The 14961-nt window shown below is 43.2% G+C and overlaps 1 pseudogene across 1 annotated transcript; it reads right to left on the minus strand.

Annotated features, from left to right (window-relative positions):
• Positions 1-10408: 10408 nt before the first annotated feature.
• LOC309566928 lies at positions 10409-12054 on the minus strand (annotated as a pseudogene). The gene is made up of 2 exons: positions 12044-12054; positions 10409-11891 (listed from the first exon to the last, which is right to left on the minus strand). The product of its transcript is annotated as an uncharacterized misc_RNA (transcript).
• Positions 12055-14961: the final 2907 nt, after the last annotated feature.

A 14961-nucleotide genomic window follows, 5' to 3' on the forward strand; every position in this document is an offset into this window, starting at 1 on the left:
AGCATCAATACATGCAGGACACCCAACGTTAGAGGTGATTTATTCTTATAAAGCGAATACACTTTTGCACACTGGTACTGACTAGTATTCCTATGTTTCTCTTCTCCCTCAGTTTCACTCCATCACTTAGCTAATGTGACCCCAGTGTTGACAGAGAGGGTCAAACAAGGATACTGTGCAGGCACCAGAGATGTATAGTAACTAAGTAGAACTACTTCACTACTGTACTTAAGTACCGAAAGGCGGTATCTGTACTTTCCTGGAGTAGAATTTTCTTCTCCTACTTCCACTTTTACTTCACTACATTTTTTCAATGATTTCAATACTTCTACTCCAATATTTTTTTTTTGTGCTGCATAGTTACTCGTTACAATTATAAAAATTACCACTGCCAGAACAGTAGATGGCAGGTTTCATGAAGCTCAAAACATGTGTATTATCAGCGCATACGAAAATAAATGCTACTGTATGTATAAATAAAAGCAGCATTTGAAATAATAAAAAACAATATGATGTTCAAACTTTTGACTTCTTTCTTTAATAACTACATAACACAGTACTTGTACTTTTACTTTCAGTACTTGAGTAGCAATTTTTTTTCAAAACTACTGGTACTTTTACTTTCAGTACTTGAGTAGCAAAATTTAAAAAAAAAACTACTTGCAATACTTAAGTACAAAAAATGTTGAATACTTTAGTACTTCTACTCAAGTCACTTTATGATCGAGCACTTCCACTTCTACTCAAGTCGCTTTTTGATCGAGCACTTGTACTTTTACTCAAGTATGGGTTTCGAGTACTTTATACAACTCTGGCAGGCATTCAATACCCTTTTTATCAAAATTGATGACATCACTGGTTGTTAGGACGCCGGTGACTGGAGGGTTGTAATGGTGCACAATGAAAACCTGTGGCTTTGTGTATCTAAAAGGCAGGCTTTGCACATCTGCCAGCTTGTATACATTTTTGGGCAATTTTTAGGCATTTTGCCTGGGCACCCCTGAAGGAACCTCCAAGGCACCTGGGCACCCTGGTTGAAAAAGGCTTACTCAGAACTCATTGGGGGCATGATAAAATACAGCACCTCCTCACCCATGCTGATTTATTTCAATAAAGAAAGGCTTCCACAACTTGTCCACCAAGGTTCATTTAACTCTGAATTTAAAAGGGACCAATAATCACACCTTTTATTTCTGTTTGTGATTTTCTGGATGTACATGGTTCTGTTTACTTGATATATTACATGCATCAAGTATAGAAAACGGCATGGTCATTTTAAATGCAAAGGCAATTAACAGTCCTAGTTTGCGGTCAGGTTTCAGCTTTTAGCAATTTTGGGTGGTTACACATGTGGCATTTATTAGGGCAAAGAGCCAAATGCAGCAGTTCATAGCAGTTAATCAAAAGGCATTGGTAATTGACCGAACCACACTAAATAATAATGTTTGGTTGTAGTTGGTACATACAGTGGGGAAAATAATTATTTGATCCCCTGCAGATTTTGTAAGTTTGTCCACAAAGAAATGAAGGCTCCATAATTTTTTCATCATAGGTGTATTTTTAATGATAGTGACAAAATATCAACCAAAAATCCAGAAAAAAAAACACATGATACAAATGTTATAAATTGAGTTGCAGTTCGGTGAGTAAAATAAGTATTTGATCCCCTACCAACCAACAATAATTCTGGCTCCCACAGACTGGCTGTGGTACACAAATTAGTCCTGTCAATTTAAGAAGGTGCTCCTAATGACAACCCGTTATGTGTATAAAAGACACCCGTCCACAGAATCTCTTTCCATTGAGCCCACGTTCACATTGGTCTGATTTGATATGTCAAATCTAAGCCAATTGCCGGCATTGGCATCGTTCAAATCGGAGCGACGCCGACTTTGCAGCGCTGCACCGATTCCCAAAAGTAGTTTCTGTACTACTTTTGGCAATTTTGGCAGGAACCCGCACAGATGTCTGTGAAATCGCCCCCGAAGTCGGACTGAAAGTCCAGCTTGAAATGGTTCAGCTGAACTCGCACGATTTCAAAATGGCCTCAGTTGTGAACCTTAGCTTACCCCCCATTCACATTGGGTCGATTTGACGTGTCAAATCGCATGCCAAATAGGAGACTGTTTCTGGCAACGGGACTGTCCGAATCGTGCGTTGCTGACTTTGCGGCACTTCAGTTCCTGCACTACTTTTGGCAACTTCAATAGACTTCTGCGCATGAACCGACGCAGATGTCTTTCAAATCCCCCCCTGAGTTGTACTGAAATGGGGGTTTGAAATCGTGCAAGTTCAGCTGATTTCAAACCCACCCTTTGCATGAATGAGGGCTGAAACCTCACCATCACAGGCAAGACCAAAGGTCTGTCAAAGGACGTCAGGGACATAATTGTAGACCTGCACAAGGCAGGAATGGGCTACAAGACCATCAGCAAGAAGCTTGGTGAGAAGGAGACTGTTGGAGCAATTATTCACAAATGGAAGAAATACAAAAAAACACATCAATCGTCCTCGGTTTGGAGCTCCAGGCAACATTTCGCCTCATTGGGTAAGGATGATCATGAAAAAAGTGGGGGATCAGCCCAGAACTACACGGGAGGAGCTTGTGAATGGTCTCAAAGCAGTTGGGACCACAGTCACTAAACAAACCATTGGTAACACAATACACCGCCATGGATTGAAATCCCGCAGCGCTCGGAAAGGTCCCCCTCCCCAATAAGGCACATGTACAGACCCGTCTGAAGTTTGCCAATGAACATCTAAATGATTCAGAGAAGGATTGGGAAAAAGTGCTGTGGTCAGATGAGACCAAAATTGAGCTCTTTGGAATTACTCGACTCACCGTGTTTGGAAGAAGAAAAATGCTGACTATGACCCTAAGAACACCATCCCTACAGTCAAGCACAGAGGTGGAAACATTATTCTTTGGTGCTGTTTCCCCACTAAAGGTAAAGGTACAGGCTGACTTTGCTGCACTGAGGGGCCAATGGATGGGCTATGTATTTTAAAATCTTGGATGAGAACATTCTTACCTTAGCCAGAACGCTGAAGATGGGTCGTGGATGGGTCTTCCAGCATGACAATGACCCAAAACATACTTCCAAGGAAACAAAGGAGTGGCTCAAGAAGAAGCACATTAAGTTCATAGAGTGGCCTAGCCAGTCTCCAGACCTTAATCCTATAGAAAATGTATGGAGGGAGCTGAAACTCAGAGTTGCCAACCGACAGCCAAGAAACCTTAAAGCGGAAGTCCAGCCTATTCCTTAACTTCTCCTTGCAATCATTAATGTGAACAGAGTTCATCCTTATGTGTCAAAATGAAAATATCCCAGTTTTTCTACCTGAATTTTCAGTGCTGTCACATGACTTCAGTTCCTCTTCCTGCTGAGTCCAAGAAAAGTAAGTGGGTGTGGTTACTGAAAGCTAGTGACATCACTTCCAGGGAGGGGCACTTTTCCTGTGTAGCCAGTGGGCATATACAGAATGGGAGGGGCTGATCAGAGGTTCCTGCCCAGTGTTCTCTCATCAGTAAGGATCAGTGTTAATTTTGGCAGCAAATTTCAATTTAGTTTTAGTCTTAGTCTTAGGACTAAAATGGCATTTTAGTTTTAGTCTCATTTTAGTCTTCTGCAAGTGTTTTAGTTTTAGTCGTATTTAGTCGACTAAAACTCCAGTACATTTTAGTCTACTAAAACGCCCTACATTTTAATCGACTAAAACTCATTTTAGTCATCTATAATGGAATGGGTGTAGTTCAATTGTAATTTGTAATGCATTATTTAAGCATTTCTCTACAATTTCCAAACTCATTATATACTACTGCTGGTCCTGGAGTGAAAAATCTAATATGTTATTATTTATGGTATTCAGCTTTGAGCATGCAGCAGTGTTAATTTTGGCAGCAAATTTCGATTTAGTTTTAGTTATAGTCTTTTGACTAAAATGCCATTTTAGTTTTAGTCGTATTTTAGTCATCTGAATTGTTTTAGTTTTAGTCGTATTTTAGTCGACTAAAATTGTGTTAATTTAGTCGACGAAAACGTTTTAGTCGACGAAATTAACACTGGTAAGGATGCATTGTACATCCTAATTCATGAGAAAATAATTCACATGGGGGGGGGGGGCACAAATACAGTATAGCTGTGCTGGGGGGAGGGGCACATATACAGTATAGCTGTGCTGGGGGGGAGGGGCACATATACAGTATAGTTGTGCAGGGCTTTGAATGAAGACTCCCATAGGAGAAGGAAGCTGGACGAAGGGGGAGGGGGGATGTTAGTGTAGCTGGAAGTGCTCTGTGGTCTCAGCTCACAGTCTAAAATGATCATAGTACAGGCAACTACACTAAGTCTGTTTCCACTATTGTGACTAATCAATGACACCCGTTCCCATCTATGTGGCTTTGAAAATTTGCGACCTTGAAATGGTGCCTGCACTACTTTGATGCAACTTTTGATGCAACTTTGATCCAGAGAGTGTAAAGTTGGATCAAAGTCACACTCTAAATCACAATAGTAGAAACTTAGACTTAAGCTCCATTTCCACTAGTGTAACTTGTCATGTGACTTTGGACACAAAGTCGCATAAAAAGTCACAGCCCATTGATTTGGATGGCACCCGTTCCCATCTATGCAACTTTGAAAATCAGTGACTTTGAAAAGGTGCCTGCACTACTTTGAAGCAACTTTTGATGCAACTTTGTTTCAGAGAGTATAAAGTTGGATCAAATTTGTATCTAAGTCGCAATAGTGGAAACGTAGACTAAGGCCCCTTTCACACTTATGCAATTTGTCCTGCAATTTCGGACTGCAAAGTCACATGACAAGTCACACTGCATGATTTTCAATGAGTACTGTTCATATCTGTACGACTTCAAGTTGCAACAACTTCAAAGTAGTCCCTGCACTACTTTGGTCCGACTATGATGCATTTTGAGGTCCAAAGACATAGGCAAGTCCATTCAAAATTGCGTGATTTTTAGGCCGCACAAGTGTGAAAAGATCCTTAAGCTCCGTTTCCACTAGTGCAACTAATTATGACACCTGTTCCCATCGATGCGACTTTGAAAAGGTACCTGCACTACTTTGATGCAACTTTGATCCACAGAGTGTAAAGTTGGATCAAAGTTGCATCAAAGTCGCACTCTAAATCGCAATAGTGGAAACGTAGACTAAAGCTCCGTTTCCACTAGTGCGACTTATCATGCAACTTTGGACACACAAAATCGGATGACAAGTCACAGCCCATTCATTTCAACGGTACCCATTCCCATCTATGCGACATAGAAAATCAGTGACTTTGAAAAGGTGCCTGCACTACTTTGATCCAGAGTGTAAAGTTGGATCAAAGTCCCCCAAAAAGTGGCCTCGGCCGCACTGCGCATGCACCGCTGCCGCTCGGCTATTCCCGAGCAGGCGGCGCATGTGTGATGACATAATGGCGCCATTTTTAAATGGAAGGCGCCTCAAGGTAAGTGAGACTCCTCCGCAGCAGGTGCTGCGGGCATGGTACAGGAGATTCTCCTGTACCATGCCCGCAGCACTGCATCTCGTGTACCATGCTGTCCACAGCTCTGCATCTAGTGTACCATGCTGCCCGCAGCCCTGCATCTAGTGTACCATGCTGCCCGCAGCCCTGCATCTAGTGTACCATGCTGCCCACAGCTCTGCATCTAGTGTACTATGCTGCCCACAGTCCTGCATCTAGTGTACCATGCTGCCCGCAGCCCTGCATCTAGTGTACCATGCTGCCCGCAGCCCTGCATCTAGTTTACCATGCTGCCCGCAGCCCTGCATCTAGTTTACCATGCTGCCCACAGCCCTGCATCTAGTGTACCATGCTGCCCACAGCCCTGCATCTAGTGTACCATGCTGCCCACAGCACTGCATCTCCTGTACCATGCTGCCCACAGCACTGCATCTCCTGTACCATGCTGCCCACAGCCCTGCATCTCCTGTACCATGCTGCCCACAGCCCTGCATCTCATGTACCATGCTGCCCACAGCCCTGCATCTCCTGTACCATGCCCACAGCCCTGGATCTCCTGTACCATGCCCACAACCCCTGCATCTCCTATACCATGTCTGCAGCCCCTGCACTATGCCCTCAACCCCTGCATCTCCTGTACCATGTCTGCAGCCCCTGCACCTCCTGTACCATGTCCGCAGCCCCTGCACCATGCCCGTAACCATTGCAGCCCCTGCAGCTCCTGTACCATGCCTGCAGCCCCGGAAGATTTTCCCCCCTAATGACCAGGCCATTTTTTTGTGATTCAGGACTCCATTACTTTAAAGGAAAATTGCACGGTCGTGCGAGACTGTACCCTAAAAAAATGAATGTCCTTTTTTTCCCACATATAGAGCTTTCTTTTGGTGGTATTTGATCACCTGTGCGATTTTTATTTATTGCGTTATAAACAAAAAAGAGCAACAATTCGGAAAAAAAATATTGATCTTCACATTCTGCTATATAACATTCCCCCTAAAAAATTTAAAATTCAATTTTTTTTCATCATTTTAGGCCAATTTGTATTCTGCTACATATTTTTGGTTAAAAAAAATACCAATAAGCGTATATTGGTTGGTTTGCGCAAAAGTTATCATGTCTACAAACTAGGGGAAAGATTTATGTCGCCTTTATTTTTTTATTTATTTTTTACTAGTAATGGCAGCGATCTGCGATTTTTAGCGGGACTGCAACATTTCAGCGGACAGATCAGACCCCTAACTGACATTTTTGCCACTTTTGGGGGGGTACCAGTGACATTACTACAGTAGTCAGGGCTAAAAATATGCACTGTTACTGTAATAATGACACTGGCAGGGGAGGGGTTAACCTGGGGGTGATCAAAGGGTTAAGTGTGAGCCTAGGGGGTGTTTTCTAACTGTATGGGGGAGGGGCTTGTGAAATGAACATAGAGACCTGTGATTCTATATAGAAGGATCACAGGCGCTCTGTGATCATTTCAGAGAGAACAACGGTCAACTGTGTTTACAACATCCGACCGTCCTTCTCTCTCAGCGGGGAGCGATCGCGGGTGTCGGCGGCAATTGCGGCCGCTGGTACTGTGGATTGGCATCCCCACTGCCTAGTGGGGGCCCCCAGGAGCGCTCCCACGAACCAACGTACCCATACAAAACAACAAAATATACAAGTAGGCACTTTGTACCCACTTTTAATGTACAGAGAGGAAGAGGTGGAGCCTAAAGAGGAAGGGGTGTGGTTTGCAGATGACAGGGCGGGTCTGAAACAGGAAAGGGTATGGCCTTGACAGGAAGGGGTGGGTCATATGTAAATTAGGGGGTGCACGAGTTTAGTCCGGCCTAGGGCAGCACAAAACCTAAATACACCACTGCTCCTACTACCAGCATGCATTTGTTTTTGCTAGTGTCCTAGGAGTTTGGTTGTCTTTTTTTTTTTTAGCTCTGCTATGTTTTATTTAGATCCTGTTCACCCCTGTGCGTTTTATGTGCGGTGTATTCAAAAAAAAGTCCTGCTTGCTGCATCTTTGATGCATTTTTATCAAATTCATGCTCTAATAAGTTCAATGGTAATGCATCAAAAAGGCATGTAAAGCACACCTAAAATGCACTGTACAGATGTTAACCTGGCTAACCATGTTATTTTTCTAGCAAATTTTTTTCTTTAATCAAGACTCTTTTCTACACAGCTGATAATGTTCTCTACTGACGTTGTTCTTAGCCTAGCTTTTGGACCATACTGCATCTGAACCCGGCTGGACATTTGTGCCGTGAGCCTGGAAGCGACCCTCCCACCAGGTTTTGTGAGTACGCGTGTCCTTGTCTCTGACCCTGAGCCTCTATATTTCTGCAACATGTCTGACTCTGGAAAAGGGGCATAGGGTGCCCCCAACTTGCTCTCTACTAATGAATCAGGGATCCTCTTGCAGTGTGCTCCCTGATAGTGGTGTCGTCTGTAGCCTGAAAAAATGCTGTCCTCTGATTTTGGAGCCTCTCCTCAGAGGTCTCTTTTGCATAGTTAGCTATGACTGGGTCATTTACCTATTCGGCTGATATTTTTACCACAATCATGTAGGAATATTTGGCCCAAAATACACAGTTATCTTCAGACTCTATTTGCAGAGGCCACAAAAGCCCTACTGTATCCTCTCAAACAGAGTCTATATCTAATTTGTCTAAAGCCCTAGTGGCTTCTGAGCCATTGACTCAAGTTTTTGATTGATGCGCTTTCCCCTGAGGAGTTGTAGTCTACTTCTATTCCTCGCAAATAAAGAATATCATGTTGGTTTAACAAGGTGACTACTATATGCATGGAGGATGCTTATGTATTTAGGGATCCATCATCCAACTGATAGACGGCTGGAGGTCCTTTCCAGAACTATGCACTCTTTGGCAGGTCCTGTATTATGCCTGATTTTAGATGTAATCTTGCTTTGTCAAACCATGTCTGATTAGTTTAGATCCTTTAAAATGTATCTTACTGCTATTGATTCCCAGATCATTGACGTGGAACAGATGGCTGTGGTGTTAATCTTAGGAGCAATGTGTAGGATTCTTTGGCTAAAGTGCTGGATAGCAGAATTTTCTTGCAACAAGCAGCTGATCCGCATGACCTTTGAGGGACAACCTCTCTTCCGAATGGTTCTGGCCATTATAATTGAGGCTGCTGCTTTCATTTCAGTTCACCATCAGCTTTCACGTGGAGACTTCCCCAAGGCTGTCTCCCCAACTGTACGTTCTGGCTCCAAAGCTGCCAAATCCACCCAGAAGCCCTCTTCCGTGTCTAGGTGTGTCCCCACTTTCCAGAGTGGAGGTTGTCTGTCGACCTTTGCAATCACATGGATGTGTTGTATCTTGATGCCAGGGTGCAATGGGTAGTTCACCAATTCCTTCTGCATGCTGCAGGGCCACTGCACTACCAGTTCATGGCCCTTCCATTTAGCCTGTCTTCTGTACCCTGATATTCACCAATGGCTCCTGATGTATTCCCATTGTGGGATACTTGGGAACAGTTAGTGAGAGCTCTGGAGGACAATGTGTCTTTTATTATACAGATTTTGTAGAAATTGCTGACTCCAACTCATCAATTAGGAGTATAAAGAATTGGTCCGGGACACTTTCCAGGCAGAAGTGTTCCTTCCCAAGGAGAAACTTAAGACTCTTAGGTCTCAACCCAGTGTTCTTCAATCCCAATGTTATCTAACCCTTTGCCTCTGTATGAGGGTTTTGGGCTGATGGTAGCCTTCTTGGAAGCAGGTCCTTTTGCCTAATTCCACTCTAGACTTTGCAGCTCAACATCCTGTCATTGTGGGAAAAGTCAGTTCTGTCTCTGGACAAATCAATCCTGTTGACACTGAGGACCAGACTGTCCCTGACTTGTTGTCACGGACTCCGATGTTGGAGTCGGCCAAAGTCATTCTTTAACATCCTGATGGGCTGGTGGGAGTTCTGGGCACCTTGTTAGTAGAGAGAACTTGATCATCAGAGGAATCCTATCCCTCGGTCAACATCTTGAACATCTTGGAACTTTGGGCAATCTAGCTGTCCTTTCAGCATTGGACTAACCTGCTGGGCTGCCATCTAATGCGAACTGAGTCAAACATTGCCATGGTGATGTCTTACATCAACCATTAGTGAGGAACATGAAGTCTCGCTGTGACAAAAAGGTTTAATGGATCCTGTCAAGGGCTACATTTCAGATTCAGTTGTTTTCAGTCCGGGTGTAGACAATTAGCAGGCAGATTTCCTCATCCATCAGTGTCTGGTTACAGTAGAATGCCCTCTGCACCCACAGGTGTTCCAGGGACTGTGTCATAGGTGGAGTACTCCGCATGTGGCCCTCCTGGTCTCCAGCTTCAACAACAAAATTAACAAGTTTGTATGCAGGTCCAGGGATCCAGAGATGGAAGCAGTGGATGCTTTGGTGGCTCCATGGGATTGGTACACCCTGATAGATGCCTTTCCTCCTTTGAATCTTCTTTTCTGCTCTGCAGGATTGAGGTGGAGGGCATCCTCAGTTTTTTGTACTTCCGACTCCCCGACTCCGACTCCTCTGTATTAATATGCAAATGTATTTTATACATTCCTTGAAGGAAAGAAAGGCAACATACATGTCATTACCACAGGAATACTGACTGGGAAGCCAACAGTCTACTGTATTGAACAGTTTAAGCAAGACAAACACAATGAAAACAACAAAGTTTTATTAATGTTTTTTTATGAATTAATCAAGTGGCTGGATAGTAGCAGCAGGCATAAACATTAGGAACAGGAACTTTACCAGTTCAAAAATACAAATCACATTATTTGGTTGTTTTAGAACAAAAACAAAGCTTATCTATATGAACCAAAAACAAAATCTGTAAAACCTAAAAATGGTTTATATTAATCTTGAAATGTAGTCATAGGCTTAGCAAATGCAAATCAATTCAATGTAGAGTTCTAAGGAAGATAATTGCCTCTTTCATAGAGGCTCTTAAGTCAGACTTTATTATTTTTAGGGCTGAAAATAATCTTTCGACACTGACTTGGGTGGGTGGCATTGCAGTAACTATTCTGGCCACATCACTAACGATCTCTGGATAAACAAGGATGGCTTCTTCAACAGTAAATTTTGATGAGCGATCATACTTTTCAACTTCTTTTAGTGCTTTATAAAACTCCAGTTGGAATTTTTTTATTTGGACATTTACTGGTTCTGTAACGCTTATGCGACGTCGCTTTCCTTTAGCAACTTCCATTTTTTCTAAGAAGGAATCAAAGTCTAATTCTTTGTTTGAAGAAGATGATCCTGAGTTACCACTATTGCTTAAAAGAACTTCATCCTGTGGAGGTATTTCAGGTCGTAATCCCTTCATGCGAACTGCTCCATCATAGAGGGCATTTTTCCCAGTAGCAGTCTGTTCCCTGTTCAACAAAAGTCAGCTCATTGGGTCGACATTATAAGCCACTAACAAGATTTCATTTTCCAGCAAAAGACTCTCTCTTTTTATCATTGAAGATGCAATGCCCTCAGCTATTAACCCTCCATTTTTGTTCAGGCGATATAATAGACTCTTCCATTCCAAGAGGAATTTACCCGGGGTTAGATCGTCACATTGCAACCTCTTAGTGACAGTAAAGGGGTGAGAAAGAAGGTTCTCCAGCTCTTTTGTTTGTGTCCACTGGCTTTCAGTTAATGCAAGATTTTCATTGTCCATTTCTTCTATGAAGTCTTTAAGTTCAAGCAAACGCTTCACCGTTAAATAAGTGCTTCCCCAGCGAGTTGTTTGATCCAAAATGGCTCCTTTTCCTGCACGGCTTTTCAAAATTGCATCTGTTTCCGGGGCCCTGGCTGCAACAGTTACTTGCCATAATTTGCCAATTAGTGTAGCTGCATGGCGATCTTTTAATCCATCTCTTATGGCAAGTTGCAGTGTATGAACAGCACATCGCATATGATGAATAGTAGCAAGCTTCAATGCTTCTTCAACAAAGTTGTCTAAAAAAATGTCAGCATTCTCTTCAGTTTCTAAACTTTCTCCAATACTTGCAGAGCTGTCTTCCTCTAACTCTAATATCGGTTTGTTACCTTCTTCATCTGCGTTCATCTTCTCAATTGTGCTCAACATGTTAGAAGCGTTATCTGTCACAACACATAAAATCTGTTCCTTTGTCATTTTAAAATCTTCTAGAACACCCTCCACTAACTTCTGAAGGCAATCACTGGTGTGATGTGCCTGAGTGTCCTTTAATCCGAGGGTCCATGTTATTGTTTTGTTATTTTCATCCACAAATCTAACATTAATAGCAAAATAATTGACTCTGTGACGTGTGCATGCATCCATTTTAAGGAAGACAAAACGTCCTTTCAGACCTTTCTGTAGTTCTTCCTTTTTACATTTGGCCTCCTCAATTATAAGTTTCCTTATACTAAGTCATTAATTATAACTTTTTGTGAATTGGGACATTTAAACTTGCTTTTTTTTTTGTTTGCCGACTCCGACTCCAGGTACTCAAAATTTCCTCCGACTCCTCGACTCCGACTCCACAGCCCTGATTGCTCACCTGGTAAGACTTCTCACAGACACGCCATGGGCTCTGCCAGACTATTCAGATTTGTTGTCCCAAGGACCTATTTTACCACCTTGCTTCTCGATCCCTAATTTTATTAACATGGCTGTTGAAGTCCAGGTTCCAAGGGACAAGGTCATCTCTGAGTCTGCAATTCCTATGATGATCAAGACTAGTAAGTCCACTTCTAACAGGGTTTATCATCAGATGTGGAAAGTGTACTTTTCTTGGTGTGAGTCTCAGGGCTTGCACCCTAGCAGTTTCTCCAAGAGATACCGTAGATCCTCTGTTTTCTTGTATCGGGCCTGGACCAACACCTTGGCTCTTAGTACCATCAAGGGCCAGATCCCTGCCCTTACTATTCTGTTTCAGAGACCATTAGCTTCCCACTCTCTGATTTAGACCCTTGTGCAGGGCACCTCCTATTTGGTCCTGAGAGTTTAATTCCCCTTGTATCCATGAATCTTAGTCTTTTGGTGCTTCAGAAGCCCTTATTTGAACCAATTGGAGAAGTTACTCTCTCTTCTCTTACTCAAAAAGTTATATTTCTTATGGTAGTCACCTTTGCTAGATGAGTGTCTGAACTGGCAGCTTAATACTGCATGGAATCATTTTCTGCCTTCGTGCAGGGACAAGATGGTATTACATCCCATATTTTCTTTTCTTCCCAAGGTAGTCTATACTTTCTACCCAACAGAACATGGTCTTCTCTCCCTGTCCAGTTTATTAAAAGGCAATTTTTCCCATCATTGCTTAGCTGTGTTTTCAGTGTGTGTAAGTCTATCTGTCAGCCACTGCATCTTTCAGGAAGACTAGTTCCATTTTTGTCATACCAAATGGGCCCAGGAAGAGTGCCCTGGCTTCTTGTTCCACCATCTCTAGGTGGCTCACACAAACAACCGTTCAGGCTTATAGTATTAAGGATTGTGTTCCCCCTATCCAGTCAATGCTCACTCCATTAGAGCATTTGTGCCTTTTGGGCTGTTCAGCATCAAATCTCTGTTTCCAAGATTTGCAAGTCTTTAGTTTACACATTCTCTAAGTTCAACCAGGTGAACTTTTGTGCCTCATTTGATGCCAACTTTGGACGTAAGGTCCTTAATAAAGATAAATGTGTTCTACCTATCAGTTTTGGGCAGCAATCTGTCCAATTCTGACATTTTGTAAAATCACCCATTAACGTCTTATACTGTATCTAATGAAGGGTATCTAAACCCTAAAATATTTCATATATTGCAACTTAGTAGTCTTTAGATGAGGTGCCTGCATTTGTTTTCCATTTCAGGTTTTATTTTTCTTCATCTGGTAATCCTATGAATAACACTTCCTGTGCCTGGGCATCTATGCTCAATTCTCCACTATATCTGTGAAAGGAGAAATGCTTGAAACCCAGGCTGGACCTTAAACATGTCTGCCTTTTCGTCATCTTTATCTCATGGAGAAAATACAAGAAAGATAACATTGTTTATGCTTTCCATTGAGCTCACAGGAGGTGGCAAGAATAGTGCATTTCTGGGAAGAACAACGGGGTATTTCCTGTACTTGCTGAAAATGTTCGTAGCCAAAAAAAATAAATAAAAACTAATGTCACCGCGTCAAAGCACTAGGTATGGTGATGTAGAAGGTTTTCCAGGCATTGGGCAGGATATGGATCTGCCATTGTTACCGGTAATACCTTCAGCCCATTTAAGCTGAATACCCAAGTGTGAGAGTTGAGACAATAACCATTCCGGCATCTTTGGTTTGTTTTGTTTATTTTAAAATTGGGGATGGGAGAAGGGAATGAGTGGGATACTCTTCTGGCTCAACTAGGTAAAACTGGGACACTGTAGAAAAAATGCCTGTTAGCGCTGTCTTGACGCCAGCTGGATGCCGACCAACGCTTACTGACGCTTGAAAAATACTTTATCACTGAACTGTGCTAGAACTTGACTTGTAACACTACTGGTTAACTCAAAAGATCCTGAACTATAGTAAGACTTGACTCTTGACACTCTGTTTAGTTCAAAAGTCCTGTGAACAGCTCCCTCCAGCCCTTCACTGACTGAGGTAGCTCCTTGTAACTGCTTGTGCTGCTGCAACTCTCAACACTGTACACATCAACTCTTCAAGGCCCAAATGCTGGCACCCCCTTTACACTTTCAGGGTCCTCTACCAGGCACCCCCTCTGCACTTCAGGGTCCTTTCACTAGGCACCCCCTCTGACACCTCAGGGTCCTCTCACTAGGCACCCCCTCTGACACTTCAGGGTCCTCTTACCTTGGACCTTCACCGGAGCGGTCCCCTCTCAGCTAGGCAGACCCCCAGGGGCAGTTACAGTACTCACGAACTTGGAATGCTTTCCTGAAACTGGGCCTCCTCAACTCCGCTGGTCCTCGGCACACCGGATCCTCTCTGCCGCTCAGCTCAGCTCTCTCTGTTCCCTCAGGCAAGCCGCCCGGGACACCCAATCCTGCTGACAGGAGGAGAGACAGCCGTACTCTCCCTCCTGGGACTCTGCTTCCCGCCAAAGACGCTGCGTCATGCGCTCCCCTCAAACATATACCCGCTCCCAGAATCCTGTGTGGCAGAATCTGCCTTTCTGGGGTGGATACAGGTCTGAATGTGTCACTGATTGGGTTTCCTCCACTGCCCAATGGGAACCCTTCTCATGGAGCCAGTGGGGAGACTCCACAGTCTCAATAGCAACACCTGGGAGACATGACAGCCCAGCTGAAAATGTTATGGCCCTGCTGTTAGGCAGCTAAGGCCTACTATACTTTGCCTAGCACCTACCTTGTAGGGTGCTACAGTGAAATCAAGCTTACCATACCAATATCAGGAGAAACTATTAGCTATGGTTAGGCTGACCCATTAACCCTTTTACTGCTTCCACCGTATTATGGAAGGGCAGTAACAGGATGTAAAAAACCTTTCTAGCTCCACTGGG

Source organism: Pelophylax lessonae, assembly GCF_965119305.1.
Source record: "Pelophylax lessonae genome assembly, chromosome: 11".
NCBI classification, from domain to species: domain Eukaryota; kingdom Metazoa; phylum Chordata; class Amphibia; order Anura; family Ranidae; genus Pelophylax; species Pelophylax lessonae.